The sequence below is a fragment of the Strix uralensis genome, chromosome 1, assembly GCF_047716275.1.
Source record: "Strix uralensis isolate ZFMK-TIS-50842 chromosome 1, bStrUra1, whole genome shotgun sequence".
Lineage (NCBI taxonomy): Eukaryota > Metazoa > Chordata > Aves > Strigiformes > Strigidae > Strix > Strix uralensis.
The window spans coordinates 72,563,260-72,582,796 of NC_133972.1; the positions used below are offsets into that span (position 1 = coordinate 72,563,260).

Below are 19,537 nucleotides of genomic sequence, written 5' to 3' on the forward strand. Positions count from 1 at the left end.
ATCTGAATATTTTTTTACATACCTCGCATTTATTTATATCTCAGATTCTTGTAGTTTGTTTTTTCTGTCTTCAGGATTGGACCATGGGGAGCGATCTTAAGTCTCAGCCATTTCTTTAGCTCAAGCATTAGTTCATTGTTTTGGGAGGGCTCCAGAAGCGCAGAGCATTTGGGCTGTGGGACTTCTGTGCTTGTTTCAATGATCACATACAGATGGTATGAAAACACAGTGATCCAGATGGTTCCCACAATATAAAGACAAAACTACATGGAGCGGAGAATTCCTTCTGAGAGATTAAAAAAATGAAATCTTTCTACTAAAATCTCAGTCCCTGATTTTTTTGTTATATTGGACCTATCCTAGCAATCTGGGTGAAACTCTTGTGACAGGTGGCCAGTGTTGCTTTCTCCAATTCTTCTCCTTAAAGGGAACTGCCATGTACCCTTGCACTGATCTGGGGTCAGAGAAACATAACACAAAAAGATGGTCGTCTTAGTCTGCTTCACCTTGAAGAGTCCCATGGCAAAGGCCTTTTGTTGAAACTTTTATTTAGAAAGCTAGGTTTACCAAAGTACTATAGAAACAGTGAAATCTAATCCAAAGATACCTGTAAAACCAAGTCTGAGGTAAAGCTACATAGAAAACATTGTATACAGTATATATGTTTATTAATTTTAAAACTACTTAAATATGCATAGAGATTTTAAAAAAATTAAATATCCAAAATGAACAATTATTTATGTTATTGGAAATGATGAATTTTTGTATTGTCCAACTCTGCAGACTTGCATAATGTCACTAAAATAGCCCAAATGAAGACTTACAGTGATTGATGCAGTTGTGTTTTGGGTTTTTTTCTCTGTTAGTGGAAACTGGTCTTCCCTAATCTTTTAAACTGGATTGTATACTGCTTAATGAGCAGTATTACTGATGTCAGAAAGAGATTCACCAAAGTGCTGAAATCACAGAAAGGTCATAAGAATTCAAACAGGAATGATTCATACTGGGTGGTGGTGGTTGCATCTGTACAGAGGTCTGTTCTTCCCACTTGCCCTTCCAAACATTGAAATTCAAGCTATATTGATAAACATTGATTTTAAAAAAAAATTGTTTAGAGATTGTGCCCCTTCCTAATCATGTTTTAGTAATATGATTATTTGATTTTATACAAGTACTGTGAAGTATAATGTCAATTTATTAAATGATATTGTATACTAATAACCATGTTAAAAATAATCATATGCTTAAAATAATAATAACTACAGCAACAACAATAAAAGTAATAATAATAATAAAAAACCAGAAAGACAGCCCAAGTGTTTTTATCACCAGCTGGACAAGTTTTCTTCTTCTAGGTCTTATCAGCAGTGAATAGAAGTTAATGAAAACCTTTGGAGACTTACTGGTTGCAGGGAAGAAATTACTTCCATTATATACTGCAAAATGAAATCCATTTAATCTGTTTTAACTCCTGGCTGATCAACAACTTGGATGGGTCGAAGATTCCAATCTACATACACAGTACAGGTACTGTTCTTGGTTTCATTACATGTTCCTGCTTTTCAATAGACTGTGTCTACCTTGCCCAAAATTAAAAATTGGCTGTATGAAAACCACTGCCCTAGTAGATATGCATCTGACAGGAAAGGGCATAATTTAACAACAATTTACAATGATATAAGTATAGAAATAGTAATGGAGGTAATTACTTGCCAATAGCCCTTATTAAAGCTTTAGTATATTAGTCTCTATAATTAGTCACCCTGTATGAGGACAGCATCTGGTTCTTCAAATCTCCTCCTAAGAAAGGCACTGAGTTAGAAGTCCAGGTTTCTACAGACTCAAATTTTTATGGTGTATATATACTTTTTTGAAACTGTAGAAGGACAAGTTTTTTCCTCATTGGTATTTAGATTTTCAGGTTTATATGGATCTCCAGATCTAATAATTTAACTATGATATTTTAGATAGCCCAGCTTATTTTTACTTCTGTCTTTCTGTCCCAGTTCTTCCTTGTTCCCTGACACATCAGGCACAAGTCTAATTCTGCTTTATGACATGAATCCCAATTACAGCTAATCCTATTAAAAGCTCCAGTTATTTGAAAACATGTTAATTGGCAAGGACTCGAAAATGTAGAAAGTCCTGTGAGGACTTTGTGAAGCCTTTGCAGAGATTTTTACTTCATTCATTAGTATATTATTAAAAAAAACCACTAATCAAGTAGGTTTGTGGATAATTCCACCAAAAAAATAAGATAAATTTTAACACATTTTTGGAAGTAATTTTTTTCCCCCTTTTTCCCTCTTTGTTTTTTGGGTTTTTTTTGTTTTTTCTTTTTTTAGCCCTATGAAGGCCAATATCTGGCAACAGCAACTGGACAGATGGGTCAAGCTTGACTTGCCTGTTCATCAGACTAAAGCAATACAGAAATATTCAAACTCTGCTACTTTCAGCACAAAGATAAGTTCCTGTATTTTCCTAACTCAGCAGTCATGCTGAGTTAGTCTGCAAATCCAGATTCCTCCACTGAGTATTTAATCTTTCCACAGCATTGCTAAGGACAGGAAAATTATCAATTCTGAGAAGGGTAAGAGGCAGAATCAGCAGTGAATTTAACACAAAACATTGCAATATGGATCTCACTTGCAGAGACCTGCCTTGGAAGCCTTGTGTGACAATCACAGCCTTTTAGGCACATAATTACTGCTCCAGAAGCTCATCATCTCATTAATAATTTCTTTGTCCTTCTATTGTAAATATATATTTCTTGCCACAATAAATGTATTTTATGAAATTTCATAATAGAGATTGCACTTCATCAGGCAATAAAAGATTTGTTAATATCAAGTCTAATTGAGTCAAATTACCGTATTACATGAACAGCATTTGGGAATTTAAATAAGGAAGTTTTGTCCATACACGAGTAGCCATTATTCAGAATTAGTGTGGTGTCAGCTGGAATGCCCATTTAAATGGTTGAGCATAAATAATCTTAGCATCTTTTCTTTGTCTCTTTCCTCTTCTCTGATGCGACCTGGATAGTGTCAGAAAAGAATGGATTCAAGAGATCTGTCCTTCTGCAGCACTTCGGAAAAGCAGTAAGATAGAGGTGTTTTTCCATGTTTTCAATTTAGTTTTTACTTTTAGCTTGCCCATCTGAAAGCACATCACATTCACTGATGTAGTTTTATCTAAAAGGTAAGATTTAAATCAAACTGCTCCCAAATAGTCTGTCTCTCTTTCATTCTGTGTATTAAGTCTAAAGTGTAAATTAAAGATGTTTTGAAACCCCCATTTATTTATGTAAATCCATTTGGGACAGCAAGATGTAGAAAAAAATCTTAGATAATGACATCCAAGCTTGGTGATAGTGATAAAAATATAGTCATTTTGAAGTTCTGAAATACATAAAATTGCCACATCTAGTTTATTCTGCACTCCCCAGAGCATTAAGCTGTTTAGCACAAATCTAATTTCCCACCAAACAGCTCAAGGCAGTTAGTGCTCAGTTTGGTTCCAAAGAATTAAACACACTGTTATAAATTGTGATAGTCTGTGTGACTCTGTAGATAAAACCATTTTCCAATATATGTGTACCAAGCATGAAAAAATAAGAGGCTGCTGTTGTACAAGGGGTGATTACAATGGAAATAAAGGTGAAATTAAAGGAATATTTGCTTCAAGGCTAATTAATAACAATTAATAAGAGAGAAAGCACTTGTAAAGCTCAGTGAGTGAAGGATAAATTGAAGGATTTCATAGGTAAAGAATATTCAATGTCCTAACCCTTATGAGGTATAAATCTTGCCATGGACTACCACTTTGAGTCTAAATTTTTCATGTCACAGTGATGTGGAGTGAGATGGATTTTCTAGGCCACCTAATCTGCCACTTATCTAAAGTTGGGCAAGGGGCTGTGGTAGCTGTTACTTCTGTGTATTAATCTTGACAAAAGAGGACAGATGAGCTGAGAAACAGTTCTGCAGTTCTACTATATATGTAGCATAAAAAAGTGTCAGGGACTCTGGAATCTGTCTCAAGTCATACAGGGTATATGGGCAGAGAGATAGGAATTTCAATTTTCTAAATTCAGAGCCAAAAATGAGCCCAGGAGACGAGCATGGCAATAACATGAAAATTGAAATGGAGGTTTTGTCTCCAAACTGCATACCCTGTGACCTTTAGGAGGAGGGGAAATAGTGAGAGTAGCTCACTATTATGTAGTAGCAATTTACTGTATGTATTCTATAGTACACAAGTAATTGTGGCCATTATGTTGATATAGAAAATTTTCATAGATATTTTCAAACCTACATTTCAGAAGGAAAAGTTCAAAAAAAATCAGAAACTTAAAAAAAACTTCTGCAATTTAGAAATGCCTTTGAGAAGTTGAGAGGAGTTTCACCACTGACTTTGTCAAGGATTAAAACCAGGCTTTTACCCCTACTGTTTATAATGAAAGTGATCTTTTACATTTCTGAGTTCTCTGTCTGGGAAAAATAAGCAGAGGGATTTTGGCTGTGGAACCCGGGGATCTCCAAAAGTCAAATGATTGCTCACTGCCAGAATGCCCTTTTAAAAGGTTACCTATGGGGGAGCTTTTTTTTTTTTCCTGTTCTTCGCTTAGGGACACCTCTAGTAAGTTCTGCTAGAGGAAGTTGTTGTAAGACGTTCTGTAACACACCTGCTTCCTCCGAATGACAGTCTGTTATCTCTAGATTTGCTGAAGGTGTATTTTTTCTCTCCCAAAGGAAATGTGTTTCACAGCAATAGGAACCAGATTAAGAATATACTGCCTATCTAAGGGAGGAGAAGTCATCCTAACCTCAAGAGATTTGGAGACTGCCTTACAGAGACATGGTATGTACCTCCATTATTATTTATATCACGTTAGTCCCTTGATACCAGAACTGCACTGTGCTAGACATGGGAGGAGACAATCTTCCTTTGAAGAACTGATGCTCCTAAATCAGGAAGGATGGACAAGAAGGAAGATGTCCCTGGGGTGATGTTACATGCCAGTGATGGAGCTGACAACTGAGCCTTGTGCTGTAAACCTTCAGGTTTAGTTCCTGTGTTCACTACTGTGCCTGCAGTGAAACTGTGCATGCCTCTTCCAGCCCTTGGATGTTTAAGGTAGTTTTCAGCAGGTCCTGTGCTACTGGCTGCATGGGTTAAATTCACTGGTGTGCTGAAAGACAACTTGAGACCAAAAGACCATCGAAGTCCCGCTGTTTGAATGTATAAATAGGATGAGTGTATGTTGGATGCTTTGCAAAAGGGGGAGTTGTGCAAATCCTGCGAATCAGGCTAAATTCTTGTTCTTTAGTTGTTTTTCCTGAGTTGCTTCTTTCTCTGCACTGTTCTTCCTTGGTTAACCTGCGATGCCTAGTGCAACTTTGTAGTGTTTATTAATCTTACGGGTAGGGAATACAGAGTTCTGGTTTGTGCTGTACATTTGGGGTTACTAACGAATCCAGTGAGTTTCAGCTTAATGTGGCTGAATTACTAATATTCACAACAGTAAGCAGCACTGCTAACACACTTCATTGCTGCTTCTGCTCCAGTGTCAGACTCCTTCCAGGCCAGATGACCACTGTACACATAGTCCTGCACCACAGAGAGTAGCCACACAGATACCTCTGTTTGGGGTGTATAAAATGGAAGGTCACTGAAGTTAGGTCTTTGGACTTCATTTCAATTTGTACAGGAGCTTTCAATGACAGTTTTCTAGGTTTGCATCAGAAGTAATCTGTCACAGAGAAGAGTGTAAGAGAAAGTCAAGATTTTGATGGACACAGACGGTATGAACCTTATAATTAGTTTCTTGTTCCTTAATGTTTTTCTCTTCACTTTCTTCTAGAAGTTTTTGTCATAAGCAGATCTTCATAGCAGGGAGCCTCCGTGTTGTGCTGGAATATATGCTGTCAAATGTCAAAGAAAGTACACAAAAATTCCATTTTAAAGCTAACCCAGAATGTCATCTGAAGTATTTACTGTATAGATTGTCACTGCTGATGTCTTTATATTTCTTCTCAATCTTGCCCTTTAGTAGGAACAAAGAAACTGGGTGAAGGCTGTTTTGCTCTTTGCTGGTGTATTGTCCATGAAGGTAGAGAAGTGGTGAATTTTGCACTAAAAAGAAACATTTTTATTTTCTTGGTGATGTGTTTCCTAAGTTATTTTTGAGGATAATTATGTTGAAATGTCAATGTCTAATCCATTCTTCTACTGTACAGCAGGGATGAAAATAATAGTGCCAGACTGTCTGATCTCTGAATACTCTGACTTACAGTCAGAATTGAACAGTCTAATTTCTGCTCATATCCTTGAATTTCTGGCTTTCACCAGTCAGGTGCCTCTGGCACCTTGATCAGCAATGAAACTTAGGTGGTATTTAGGCAGTCTTAACATCACCCCAACTACATTCAAATGAGGAGCAGGTTTTCTGAATGTTGCACACCTTCTGTGAGCCCTTAGAGAGATGTTTTTAACAACTCAGCTCTCAGTTTCTGACAGTCTTGCCTGTATAAATAAGGCTTGGGAGATGAGGTGTGGGTTGTTTTTTTTTCCAGAAGATAGGTAGAATGGCAGCAAGAGACAGAAGCTGACAGAAGTTGGTGGGCAGACAGACTGTGCAACGGGGAGGAACAGTGCTGGACTGGGAGATAGATGTGCTCGGGGTGGAAGAGTGTTGAGCAGCCAGGTCCAGCTAGTCAGTGGGAAATGTTTGAGTCTGAAGGGAACGCTGCTGCCTCTGGCATATTAAATGAATATGACTGCCAGGCACCTGGGAAGGTATGATTTAGAAATGCTCAGAACCGTTGTCCTCACTGTGTATTACAGCTCAGTTTGTTCAAACTGGGCTTCCTGCTGGTAGTGCTGGGTGCTTGAGGGTAAATCACATTTGCATTTTTCTACCCGCAACCTAGATGCAAAGCCTTGTCTTTAGACGCCTGGTTACCTGACTGAAAGTAGCTGTTTCTGCAAAGAACTCTGACTGCAAAGAAATGACAGTGGACTTTTATTTTTTTTTTAAATACAATATTGGGGATGAAAGAAAATAAAGTAATTTGAAAGGAGACTGTTCAAAATTGGAGTCTATAGTATGTGTTATAGTTAGTCTATGGTGTTACAGTTAGAAGAGAAACTTTGTCTCTCTCTTTCTGGAATGTGGAGGCCTGCTGAAATGTAATTGTACAGGGTGGAAAATGAGAAGAGAAAAGAGGGGAGCGTTTTGGGGCACTGATGTTCTCCGAATACATAGGGTGCTCTGTGAAAAATAAAACAATCAGGTTAGCACATGATCAGCTCTTTGACCTTTCCATTCAAAACATCAGGCGTGACAGAACAATAATAATAATAAAGGCTTTTGGAAACTCTCTTGAATTGCTTAGGTTTAAGTAGTTTAAATCTCCCTCAGGGACCACTGCTTTATTCCACTTGATTAAGCATGCTTTGTGCTTGCCTCCAAACCATTCTTTTTTTAAGAAGATATTACACAGTTCTGCTTAATAATATACTGTGCGTTTCTTTACAGTAGATAACGTTAACAGGCCACAGTGCTAGCGACATCTTTTAACAGTCTCCCTCCCTTATTGGCTTTCTTTCCCTAGCAGGTATATTTATCATTTCTACCACTCTGACATTTCCAGCTCTGCTTCCCAGGACCAGCTTCTTTCTCTTCTCTCAGTAGATTAGTTTGCATTCTTCAGGATTAAAAAGGTTTAGAAAGCAACAGGGAGTTGGCAAGAAGAGCATGAGTTGTTTAGAAATGTCAAAAAGTGTCAAACCAGCAGCCATGTGGGGGACAGCAGCACTTTTCAATCAGTCTGCGCCAGAAATAGCATCCCTAAGAAAGGGCCAGTGTGCGCCACAGAGACAGTAATAAAACTTTCTTCTGTTCTGAACTGAGAAGGGAGAGAGATTTTCTCACTCCTTGAGGCAACCAAGGCCCAATAAATCAAGCAGCAGAGCTTATAATATAAGAAATAGCCAACCTTACTAAAATAGCTCCATAGGGGTGTCTAGAGGGGAGGACAGATATAGCAGGATAAGATGGCTCTTAGCTGCGTGTTTCTTTCCTTTCATTTGGTTTATTCTTTTCACTGTCCCACCTTTCTATTTTCCTCTGCTGTTTTTGGCTCTCATACTTTTAGAAAGCATGTGAGACTTGCTCATAATGTTATAAACTATAATACATCCCTCCTGTGTCAGAGATTAACAACAGTTCTATTGTTGGGTATGGCACAACAAACAGCAGCAGTATCTTGACAGGCCTCAGTTAATCTCCTTGCACTTAGGCTTCAGATATAAATTCTTCATAGTGGTGAATTGAATCTCCTGCCTCTCCTGGGCGATATGTGTGTTGGTTGTGGCTTTTTTATAGGTGATAAACTGTGCATGGAACAGCTTGTTCAACATGAGTATGGCTTGGTGGGAAAGGAAGGCAAGGGAAGAAAACCAGTGAAGGAGCCAAGAAGGTCCCCAGAAAGCCAAATGGGCTTCTAGTTTTCTTTTCTCACTGAGGCTTAACCAGATCCTTTGGTTTGTCAGACCTGATTCCTCACAACTCTGATGGAAATAGGCCATTTCTGTCTGATCGTCTCATCCTTCCACTAACAATTTTTCTCCTTCACTCACTCCAGCACCCCACTAGTTCACCATCTGCTTAGTGACAATCCCATTACAGGAGATGGTGATGCAACCATCATATTTATTTTGAGGACAAAGTTTTGTTTATATTTCATCTGTAATCTGGGGTCACCTATTCTAGGGATCTGGCAGAAGAGCTGCCTCAACTTTTTGCTCTGGAAAGCTGTCCCTGTTTCTTGCTCTTTAAAAAAAAATCGCAACCCAGTCCAGGTTTTAGAGGCTGTTCTATTCTCCTCTGGGTGAGTGTTATCTTTACTCAACATATAGATTTTAACCTGTTAAAGGTTTGGAAATAGTTTGCTTCAAGTGTTTAGCATCTATAGTTTTTTATTTAGGGAGGGGTGTGATTTCTCACTCGTGTTGGATAGAAGAGAGACTGTTGCTTGACTGATTGATTTAGGGGAAGCTTGAATATTAGACTATGGATTTTTATTATATCTTTCCAGAGGAAAAGGCTGATAACTGTCAGTGAAAATGTCACAATTGGCAGACAGTTTCCTGGGTTAGAAGGTAGTCAGCTAAATGCAGTACTCACAGATATTTTTCTACAATATAGCAACACTGCCTTAGATCGTCAACTTACAAAACGCAGTCCCAAGTCCTGCAAAGATCTACATAGCTGTTTAATCTTGACATCAAGTTAAAGTGTAGTAGGCTAAGAGCATGAAGCTAAATCTTTGTAAGCTGTTGCAGGGTTAGAGCACAAGAGAGAATCCATATATTTTTAAAAGAACTTTGACAGTATAAGAACACTTTTATTCGCAGAATCTAAATGAACCTGAGAAAAAAGGAATGAAACAGAAAAAGAATGTTTTCTTAGAAGACACATTATCCCAGTGCAAACCAAAAGACATACCTCTCTAAAACAGTCATTTCTGCATGGTTCAGACCTATGAGCAATCAAGTCAGTCAGCAGGGAATCCATAAAGCAAGAACAGAAATAAAGACTGCTGAATGTCTTAACTTTGATCCAGGTTACAGAAAGTCCTGGAAGAGTTGGCATTTTAAGTCTCAAAGATGATGAGCCATAGCTAATAACTAAGAAACCACTTTAAGTGCTTTCTTTTTCCATCACTTCTCAGACATTTTAGCAAACCAAATTTTACAGTATCATCTTTAGGTCTTTCAACATATTTAGGAAAATATGCCAAATGTCTGCATCGCAAGATAACCATGTGTCTAGGGCTCCCTGTGGAGGAACTGCTTTGATGTGCTGCGGGTTGAAGCAGAACTCCCGAGCAAGCACTTCAAATGCCCAGGCCTCTTGCTTTCCTCTGGAGCTTTAATTCAAGAGCTTTAAAACCAACCCCCTTCCTAACTTAACACACTGTGCTGTCATTCATTCATTCCCTTTCTCACACGGGTACATTTAGACTTCTTTCTAAACTCTCCCGTCTACCCCTAAAGTGCGATGTGAGTCCAGGAGAAAGCTTGGGGAAGTGAAGATAGGCCACAGGGAGGGGATGGAGATGGGGTAGCTTCACAAGATTACAGCCTCCTTATGTGGTATGACATGGACCCCCACCAAGGCTGGTGCCTCTTTCCTGGGATGTTCTGTTCTTCCTATGCTGGGATAAGACACATGAATCACATGGGTTTTTGCAAATAAAGGTGGTAGCTCTATGCACTTCGCATTTTATTGTCCCAGGTTCTGCTTTTTATTCCTGCCTAATGCAGAGTGATCTAAATCCCTAGGAATTGGCTGTAGGTTGGGAAAGAGAGATGTCTTGTGGGTGGGAAGGGTCCCTTTCTCCCGTGAAAATGCTTGGTGGAGAGAAGCTGCATTTCATTGCTCCCTTTGTCAGACTGCAGACTGTTGGGGTCTCCCATGATGATTCATACACAGTGCACAAATTATTGTCATGTTCATAATTTGATCTCTAGTATAGCCTGGACCGATGGCTTCATATACAGCCTTATATGTATATATTGTGTATTTTCTTTGAAGTGATAATGTTTAGGAGCACCGGCGGGGATGTGGGGGTGTGTGTCTGTGTGTATTAGTGTCCCTGGGCGGAAGCACCTCACTAGATGGCAGCAACACCACAGCTTTATGAAGTAGCCTCTGGGCATCCTTCCCCTCCCCCAGACTACTCCTGTCTACAGCAGCAAGGTAAAAAAAAAAATTTAAAAAAATACAATAAAATACTTCTGCTGTACAGAGCTCGAACTGAAAAGCTGTGATATGCTGAATTCTGCACAGTTTCATCATATCTCTCTCTGGTGCTTCTATATATACACATATATGTATGTATCCATGTGTGAATGTAAATATATACATGTATGTGAGTGAGTGTGCATGTATGCTTATGCCTAGGCTTTGCTTATAATTAGAAAGCTAATAGCCAAGACTGACTCCCCTAGAGTGACGGGAAAGGGAAAGTCAGAGCTGGGACAGGGCCACCTTTTGTCTTGCAGTGTCCCCAGCATCCCTCCCCAATGGTGGCCCCCAGTGTCCTTTGTCACAGGCTTCTGCACTGCAGTGCAGGAACGGGTAATTCTCTCCTCTCCCTCAAATCTGTAGGAACCAATCAGTCAGGAGTGGGCCTCATTGCCTGCTCTGCTGATGACGCTCTGTGATAGGAACTCTTGGTAAAGGAAGACAGCTGCTTATTTGGAAGATGCTAAAATTTGGTGGTGATTTTCTTTCTCAGAACCCTCCCAGCCAGTTTCCTGGACTGGTTCACAGTCGGCCACAGCTGCAGCCAATTTCTGCTGTTGTAGGATGGCTCAGCTAGTTAATAAATATCGTGCCATACATTTCATTGAGCCCAGGAATCACACCAGTGTAAGAGAATTGTTGCTTTTCCTGCCAGCTGCTGGCCATGTCTTCATCCCCACTATGGCTAATTGCATATGGTGAGTGTGATGTCCTGAACCTTCTGCAGCAGACAGGCACAGGAGTGCATGCATTGAAGAAACACGGGGGTTTAAAAGAATAATGGTCTTGGGTTTGCTTGGCTGTGGTACTCATCCTTGTGGGGCAGTGCAAGGGTTAGAGGTGGGATATTTCAGGAAGGAAAGCCAGAAAAAGAATCTCTCTTAATGAATCTGTTGGCCTCTCTAAGGCAAATACATAAAAAAATATAGTTTGGGACAGGGACTGTGAAAAATAACATCAGCTCTCAAGGTCGCATGTAGCCCTCTACTCATGTGTGCCTATAAGTCTACTGAGTTTGGATGAGAGCTACCAAGTTTTTGAAAAAGCTGCACCTGAAATTTGAAAACAGACTTTCAGTGACAGTAGTTGTTATCTATGTGTTATGAAGGCTATTTGAAGCTAAGAAGGGGAAGTATAGTGCTGGGCCAGTGAATCAGGGTTATTTCCTAGCTGTAACTTATCACCCAGCTGTCCAAGATCTGCTAATCCTGCTTGTGTGAAGCACGAGAGAAACATGAAAAGGATGATAGCCCAGGGAGTACCACTCTCAACATATAGCACCCATATGGGTAGAAACAGAAGAAGAAATTGTGGGGTCTTTGTAGCACAGCGTGACCTCTTTGAGAACAAAGATCCTCTGGGGCACTCAGGCTCAGAGGGGTCCCTTGTCTGGGTGAGGCCAAGGATGTTGCACTGAGGGGTCAGGCTCCCTTGCTGGCCCTGCTTGTCCTGACCTGCCTGCTTGGCATCAGCACTGAGCAGCTGCATCAGGCACTTGTGTTTCCCCAGTGCCCCTTAGGGACCAAAGCCAGTGGGTTTATATTTGGCTGGGAAAAAAGCCCAGACTACTCTTGTCTTTTAATTTAGTAGATGTAGTAGCGACAGTGCACTTTTATTTGGCTGGGTACACGCATAGAGAAGCATAAAGCTCCTTTTTGTAGCGTAAGGGTATTGTATGTATGACTTTGTTATATGAGTACATGTGTGTGAGGAGTTCTTGCACACACTGCTGATCTCCAAGTCCTCTATTAGACTGTTCAGCTGAACATAATTTGTGGCCTCAGAAGACTAGGTGCATGATACTTGCTGGTGTCGGTACTTGTTTAGGGGTCAGAACTAAAGAACTGCATTCACTCTTGTTCATTATGTTTCAGAAAAAAAAAAAAATACATACCAGTCTCAGTCCATGGGCTCTGTCTCTACTGCAAGCATAGCTAGTAGTGAGACAACAGTGGTATTATAGCTAAAACTGTGTTTGCATTTCTATGTCATTACGTTTTAACTGAGGTGAAGAAGGTCGAATTTCTGGAAACACTGAATTTAATTTTTTTAAGATCAATTCCAAATAGTTAGCATAGTTTGTGAGTTGTTTCAATATCTGTGTAATCTTATGGTTTAAAAATACTGTAATACTGGTTATGACTTAAAATTTCTCTTTGATTAACATTTCTATAATTTCTGATATATTTTCAGATTCTCTGACAATGAGATTCAATGTGTGTGATTCTTTGGTGTAAGCAGGTTATACCAGTGTTTGTTTAAAGCATATTAGTGGAATAAATACTTATTTAAGGTTGGGATAAAATGCCCGTCTCTCATATGGTGTGACATCAGGTCAGGATTGTTGTTCATGATGCAAGGTAAAATGGCTCTATCTAGGGTAGTAATTAGTTTAAGAACTATGCTGATAATTATGTCATGTTTTATCATGACTTTATGACTCAATGTCTACCTGATGTCCTGGTTGCCACCAACAGATGCAGTTGTATCATACAATGAAGACCTTTGTATCCTGTAGGAAACAGAGCCTAGAAAAGTCAATTAATAGATTTGCTCTTATCAAAAGATCATGCCTATAGAGGATGGTTAAACACTTGCTAAAATGCACACAAATCCTGGGGCCATTTTCTTCCCCACCCAGAAGTAGCTCATGGTTAGCCAGTATTGTCCTGAGTGTTTGTAGAAGTTTCTGGGTTATCTACTGCCCTTTACTTAATCCACATGACATTTTACCAGCTGAGGGTTTCATAGCATGCTTACACAAAACAGTCCATGGGGTATAAGACTGAGTGATTACTCTCACAGTTTCACATGGCAAAGAAGCTGGGACACATGTTGTGTGTTGATAGGCACTGGAAAAAGCAGAGAAGTCTCTCCTGGCAACTTATGCGGGTGATATGAAAGTGGCAACGAATCCTGGAAACTTTCCCAAAACTTCTTGTTTATAGATTGTGACAACATGGGGATTCCTACAGTCCTGGACTGTGTCTCTGTCACTTGTCCTTTGCCAGAAGGCTCTGGCTAGTGTCTCACTGGAATGACTCTTTCCATGTGTTGGCCTTTGATGCTTTTACCCTTCAAAAAACTTTAGCAGGTTGGTAGGAAACACATCCCAGCTGCTAAGGTACTCCAAATTCATCTTGGTTTCTAGGCACCAAAGGGATTTTCTTTTTGTATTTCTGTGAAAGAAATGTGCTTTGTGCTCACAGCATTACATGAAATCTTCCTCAAAAGCTGAAATAGTGTTTAAAAAAAAAGCACATCAAGTGCATCAAAGAAATAAACTCCTGATTACAAGTTTGGAAACACAGCTGTAAGAGAACACTATTAAGAGCAGGAAGGTAAAGATTAGCAAGTGCCTGATGTGAATCTCCCATTCCTGCTGACTCTGAGAGCTCCTCCGGGGTATCTCTCAGCTGAAGGGACACCATAGCACTGCTGGTCTCCTGGGGCTGCCTGTCAGAGCATGCCTCTGAGGTGTAGCCCCACCATAGGGTTTTGAGGACACCTCTGCTCCAAAAGTGCTCTCTCAGATGTGTGATACTAATTTGAAAGCTAAAAGCTGAATCCCCCTAGAATCAGGATGCTTAGTTTTGAGAGCTTGCTGGAGAAGCATTTTCTTCAAGTTGTCCTGTGTTCCTTTCTCTCTGTGTCCCTCAGCCTCATGGAGGATGTCGCTCTGAATATATGCCAAGCATGGCTCAGTTGTACTCTCTTGCATTCTTCAGGATTGGCATAAAAGGCAACTAGAGAAAATAAGATGCTTCTCTGAATTTATATATACACATATTAAGTATCCAGGTTGATGCATCTTGTGAAGTGAAGGGACACCTTTCTAAGTCTGTTTTGCTGAAGGACACTGTTTTGCTCTGGTCTCTGTCTGGGGCTACCAGAGGCATTGTTCAGCATGGGGATGGGGTTCACCACTCAGAGCAGGAAGGGGACAGCTGTGGCCCAAGACCTGCTAAATCTCACAAGGAGGAGGGCATGGAAGTGGGACTCAGAGGTGGAGGTGGCATCACAAGCTCACAGGGAGTCACAGGCAATTTGAGAAAAAAACAGGACGACAAGAGGACACAATCATAGCTAAGACAAACAAAACTGAACATTAAAACAGAAGGGCAGAGTTTGTTTAGGAAGGACTGACTGGCAGAAAAGATGGAAATGAGGTGTGAATAAAAGGATGCCTACACCAAAATGGTCCAAGATGTGAGGAAATAATCACCCTCTTGATAGTCTCAAGATCAAGGATAAAAGAGAAAGGACAGGGATATTTTCATGGGTCATTGTCTACCGTAAATCTATAATAAAACAGGGAATTTCCATCATACCAGAAGGATCAGATAGATGTGAATTTAACCTAGCAAAATTATCCAACATCTAACTGTCAACAGAGATTTTTAACTACCTGTCAGGGATAGACTGCAGCTGGACAGTAGGGATTGTCCAGAATTTTATCAGACTGTGCTGGGATAAACTTTTTTTGTATGGATAAGGAACAAAGGAATTAATGGGGAGATCTACCAGATTTGATGCTGACAATAAAGTCTTGCAGAGAATGTGAAGGAGAAAGGAGAAAGGCAGCGATTAGGAAAGGATGATTAAAGAAAATCAGTTGCAGGAAAGCAGACTTTAATAAGTTGATGAGTTTGATTTATGTTAGATCTTGGGAAAACTCTTTAACAGTGGAGATGGTTAAGTAAGGAGGTAAGAGTGCCAAGGAGGAGTGTGGAGTGTTCATTGCTGGGAGATTTGGGGGGATGAGAAAGCTGGGTTAGGGGGCTGGTGATCCTGCACTGAAGCAGAGGTTGCCCACTTGTGGCACCTCCTATGCTTATTTTTGATGATCTGATGATCACTAAGTTTAGCATGTAAATCACATCCCTGCTTATGCCTAATTGCCTATAATAATATTCTGTATTCCTATAAATGTAACTAACTGCTTTGTAAAGCACTTTGAAACATCAGATGACATGAAAAATGCCATTAACATGCAAGTTGCTCCATCACAATAAACACCATTAAAAAAGTAGTAAAGTTGCCAACATTTTATCTGCTATCCATAAACTCTTGGGGTTTTTACCCCCACTGTACTCACCAACTGTTGTTTTTCAGACCACATTTGATGAAGAGACAAGTCATTATTAAAATATATATTTGAGGAAGTGATAAATCCATATTAAAGCAGTTGAAGAAAAATGCATAGCACATTAAGAGAACACGATAAAAAGTGGCCTGGAATAGTATGGAAATACTGACAAATGTGAGTCTGCCAACATGGAAGGACACTTTTAATGCATTATTTATAGATATTGCTTTACCACCACAAGCCGTTGAGATCAAGGTCACCCAGTGGACTTCTGGGCAATGGGTCAAGACTTGAGAGGCAATATTGATAACAGCAGCTGACAGTTTCTTGGATACAGCTGGTATTTTTCTAAGCAGCAGCGCTTTCTAACTTCTAATGAACAATGGAAATCTGTTTGCAGTGAAACTGCTCATGTCTGTCTTGGTCACAACTCATTAACTGTAGTCAGTCCCAGGCTTGGTATAACTGCTCTCCCTCTTCCCTGCATCTTCCCGTAAATCAGCCAAGTAAATATATCTAACGAATACAAAAATTCTAGGTGGGGATTTTTTGTTTTAAGTTCCCCAGGCCCTCGCCTTCCTCTCTCCCAGTTCTTTGCCAGTCATATTTTCTAATATCTTGAGGTCTCAAAGCTGAACACTTTCAGTGTGCTGGGATCAACAACAATAAAATGTAAGCTGTGACTGAGGAAAACATAAATAGTCCCTGTGACTCCCAGCACAATGATTTCTCTGCCTGGTTTTAAAGGTTTCCACTCCCTTTATAACCTGTTCTTCCTATTGATTGTCATGACTTGTGCAATTTTGTTTTGGTTTTTTTGTTTGTTTTGTTTTTTGTGAATGTTGTTTATTTTTCTTAATGCTGTTTAACTTAATTTCTTCTCAGGGCAAGATGGAAGGAAAAGGCATTTTGATCTCTTTAGCCAAATCACATTCTTATTTAGCAATCCAAGTCACATCTCATAAGGTGTGTTCTGAGATAATTTTTTTCCCCAAAATGCTTTTGCCTGACAAGGCCTCCTGACCATGTAGAAGCTTTCCTCAGGCTTCTTGCTCGGATGTTCTTAACTTCTTCCTGACCTGCTCCTGTTCCTTCAAGGATCAGTTCTTATTGCTTGCCTAGTCCATGTGTTTACAGTCTAAACCTGTTAGTAAACTGCTGATGGAAGCCTTGATCAACATTTGATTAAATTCCATTTTTTTTTGTCATTCTTTTGTGTGTTTCTCTTACCATTACATTTTCAGTGACATTAAACTGTGTTTATATGTTCATCTCGTGTTGGCTAATACACCTTTCTTTCCAGAACAATCCTTCAGCTTTTGTTAACATAAATAATGATTTCCATTGAGAAAATAAGCAGCAAAACCAGGTGACCTCTTTTTAAGACGAGACTAATGTACACAGATAGTGTTAACTTTCTTCTGAGTGACCGGACTGCAAACTAGCTCAACATCTAATTTTAAGAAAGAAAAATTATTGAAAATAAATTACCTCTTATAATCCCCATATTTCTTTAAAAGGTTTTGGAAGGACTTCATTCAAAGTAATAATCCCTAAGAGTAACCAGAGTTAGGTGAAAATTGATGGATTCTCTCTGTACTTTCTTTAATCACTGGGAAAAAAACTACAAGATTATACAAAGAAAGCTGAAATCTGGGCACTGCATCTGCCAGAGCTACTGAGTTTCTGTTAGCTGCCAGACATTGTGGCATATTTTGCTCCTAGTAATAGTGGTGTAAATTATTCTTATTGAAATTGAAGGAGTTACACTGAAATTAATCTGGCATAATCTAGTGCAGACTTCCTCTCCTTCCTTTTCTGAAGCAATTTGGTTCATATAATGTATATACAATAATTAATTTAAGCTAACATGAAATAGCCCATTTATCCTGGAAAGGATTTGAAATTAGAAGACTTCTAGTCCAATTTTCAGGATGATTTCTGTTTATATGGCAAAACCACTTGCAAAAATAAGCTAGGGCAGCAGAAAAAAGAAGAAACTCCACTAACTGGACTTTGAATAGTTGTTTTGTAAAAGTTTGCCACACGAGTTTTTTTATTATTTGATATTGAATTATTTCCCTGTATTAGGTAAAAAAAAAAAATTGGTACTCTGTGATGGAGGACATGGCTCCATGTCTGTAGTCTTCAGGCACTGGTGTGTGTTGTGCTACTCATCAATCAGTGATTTTGTATTATTGCAGATAAGACCAATATTTGTCACTTGAAAACTGTGGCTTCTAATCCAATATTTACATCAGTTTTAATGGCTAGTGACTATATGCATGACTACAGAAGAAAGAGGGCTCTCTATTTGCTGGAGCAGTGGGGATCTGAGATTGCCTGGCAGGAGCGAAGCACCAATCATTTTGATGCCACTGGGCTTCATTGGAGATCTAGTGTAGGGACGCTTCAGTGTCTCTGAGAAGAGACAGGGTGGGTGCAACCATACGTGTTGGGTCCAGGTCCTTGGCTCTGGTCATGAAAGACCAGGGCTGGCTCCCACAAAATCCCCTGGGTGTGTCTGCAGCAAGCCCCAGCTTCTGAGGAGGGTGTGGGGCTGTCTTGTTTGATTTGGCACAATGCAAATGTACAGAGCGCTTGCTGGCTGGGTACGGCGTCAAGGTGGACAGGTCATGTGGAAATGCTGCAGGCTGGGGTGTGCACATAGTGCTCCTGGTGGCACCCACTTGGATCCCACATGCCCAGCTGGATTTATACCCAGGTGCACACCCAGCACATCTCTTTGCTGTTCCCTCTGCCATGGGGAATGCAATGCAGAGACACCAGCCCTGGCTCTGCATGGGCACAGCCAACTTTGAGCAGTATTTATCTGTTCTGGTGCCATGCTGTGCCAAAACTGCTGTGGTCTCTGCTGAGCTGAGCTGACCTGGGAGCAGTTTGCCCACGTTTATGTGGCACTCACACCTGCAATCCTGACCAGGTGACGGTGTCCCTGCAGCTGGGGCGTGAGGATCCAGCTGTGGGTAAATAGGAATTAATTGCAGGTCCCAAAGTGCTAAGGAATAAAATGCCCAATCCAGGAATTGCTTAACAAAATGTATTTTAAGTGGCAGGTGAGAGGTAATGATGAGTAACAGCTACATTGTCACATAGCACATCATTCCAGCACTGACTTTATGTACAGTCTCATAGCCAAACCCTGGCTTTCCTACACACCTGCATCAGGGCTTTGCATCATCTGACATCAAGGATTGTTCCTGCAGTATTTCTTTCCTGTATTGCATAGAAATCAAGGATCTGAGAAATGGATAGCACCTATCCAAATATTTATCTTCCTGTATCTTTCACAAGTGATTTCCATCCTAAAATTTTGAGGCTTGGAAACTTGTTTTCAGTTGCTAATTTACAACACCAAACGGGAACACATCCCTTTGCCCAGTATTTATATTAACCTTGCTCAATTTAATTCTTGCTTTTGACTTTGCTCTGACATTTGTATGAATTTTTTGATGTAGTTTGGAAAACCCGGTGATCAGTCAGGACTGTATAGTGAATTTGTTGAATTTCATGAGTAGAAGTATCAAATGTTCCTTCTCTGTTTGCAAGGTGATGCTCTCTTCTTCATAGTCCTGCCCACCATGAGCAGGCCAAGTATCTCTGCTAAC

At 39.9% G+C, this 19,537-nt stretch overlaps 1 long non-coding RNA gene across 1 annotated transcript in view; it reads left to right on the plus strand.

The window, feature by feature from the left end:
- The first annotated feature begins 4,754 nt into the window (after nucleotides 1-4,754).
- The window catches only part of LOC141953848 (uncharacterized), a 31,400-nt gene continuing 16,617 nt past the window's right edge, over nucleotides 4,755-19,537 (plus strand). Inside the window, exon 1 of the long non-coding RNA XR_012632021.1 lies at nucleotides 4,755-4,863. This is a non-coding gene — a long non-coding RNA (uncharacterized LOC141953848). The remainder of the gene's footprint in view (nucleotides 4,864-19,537) is intronic.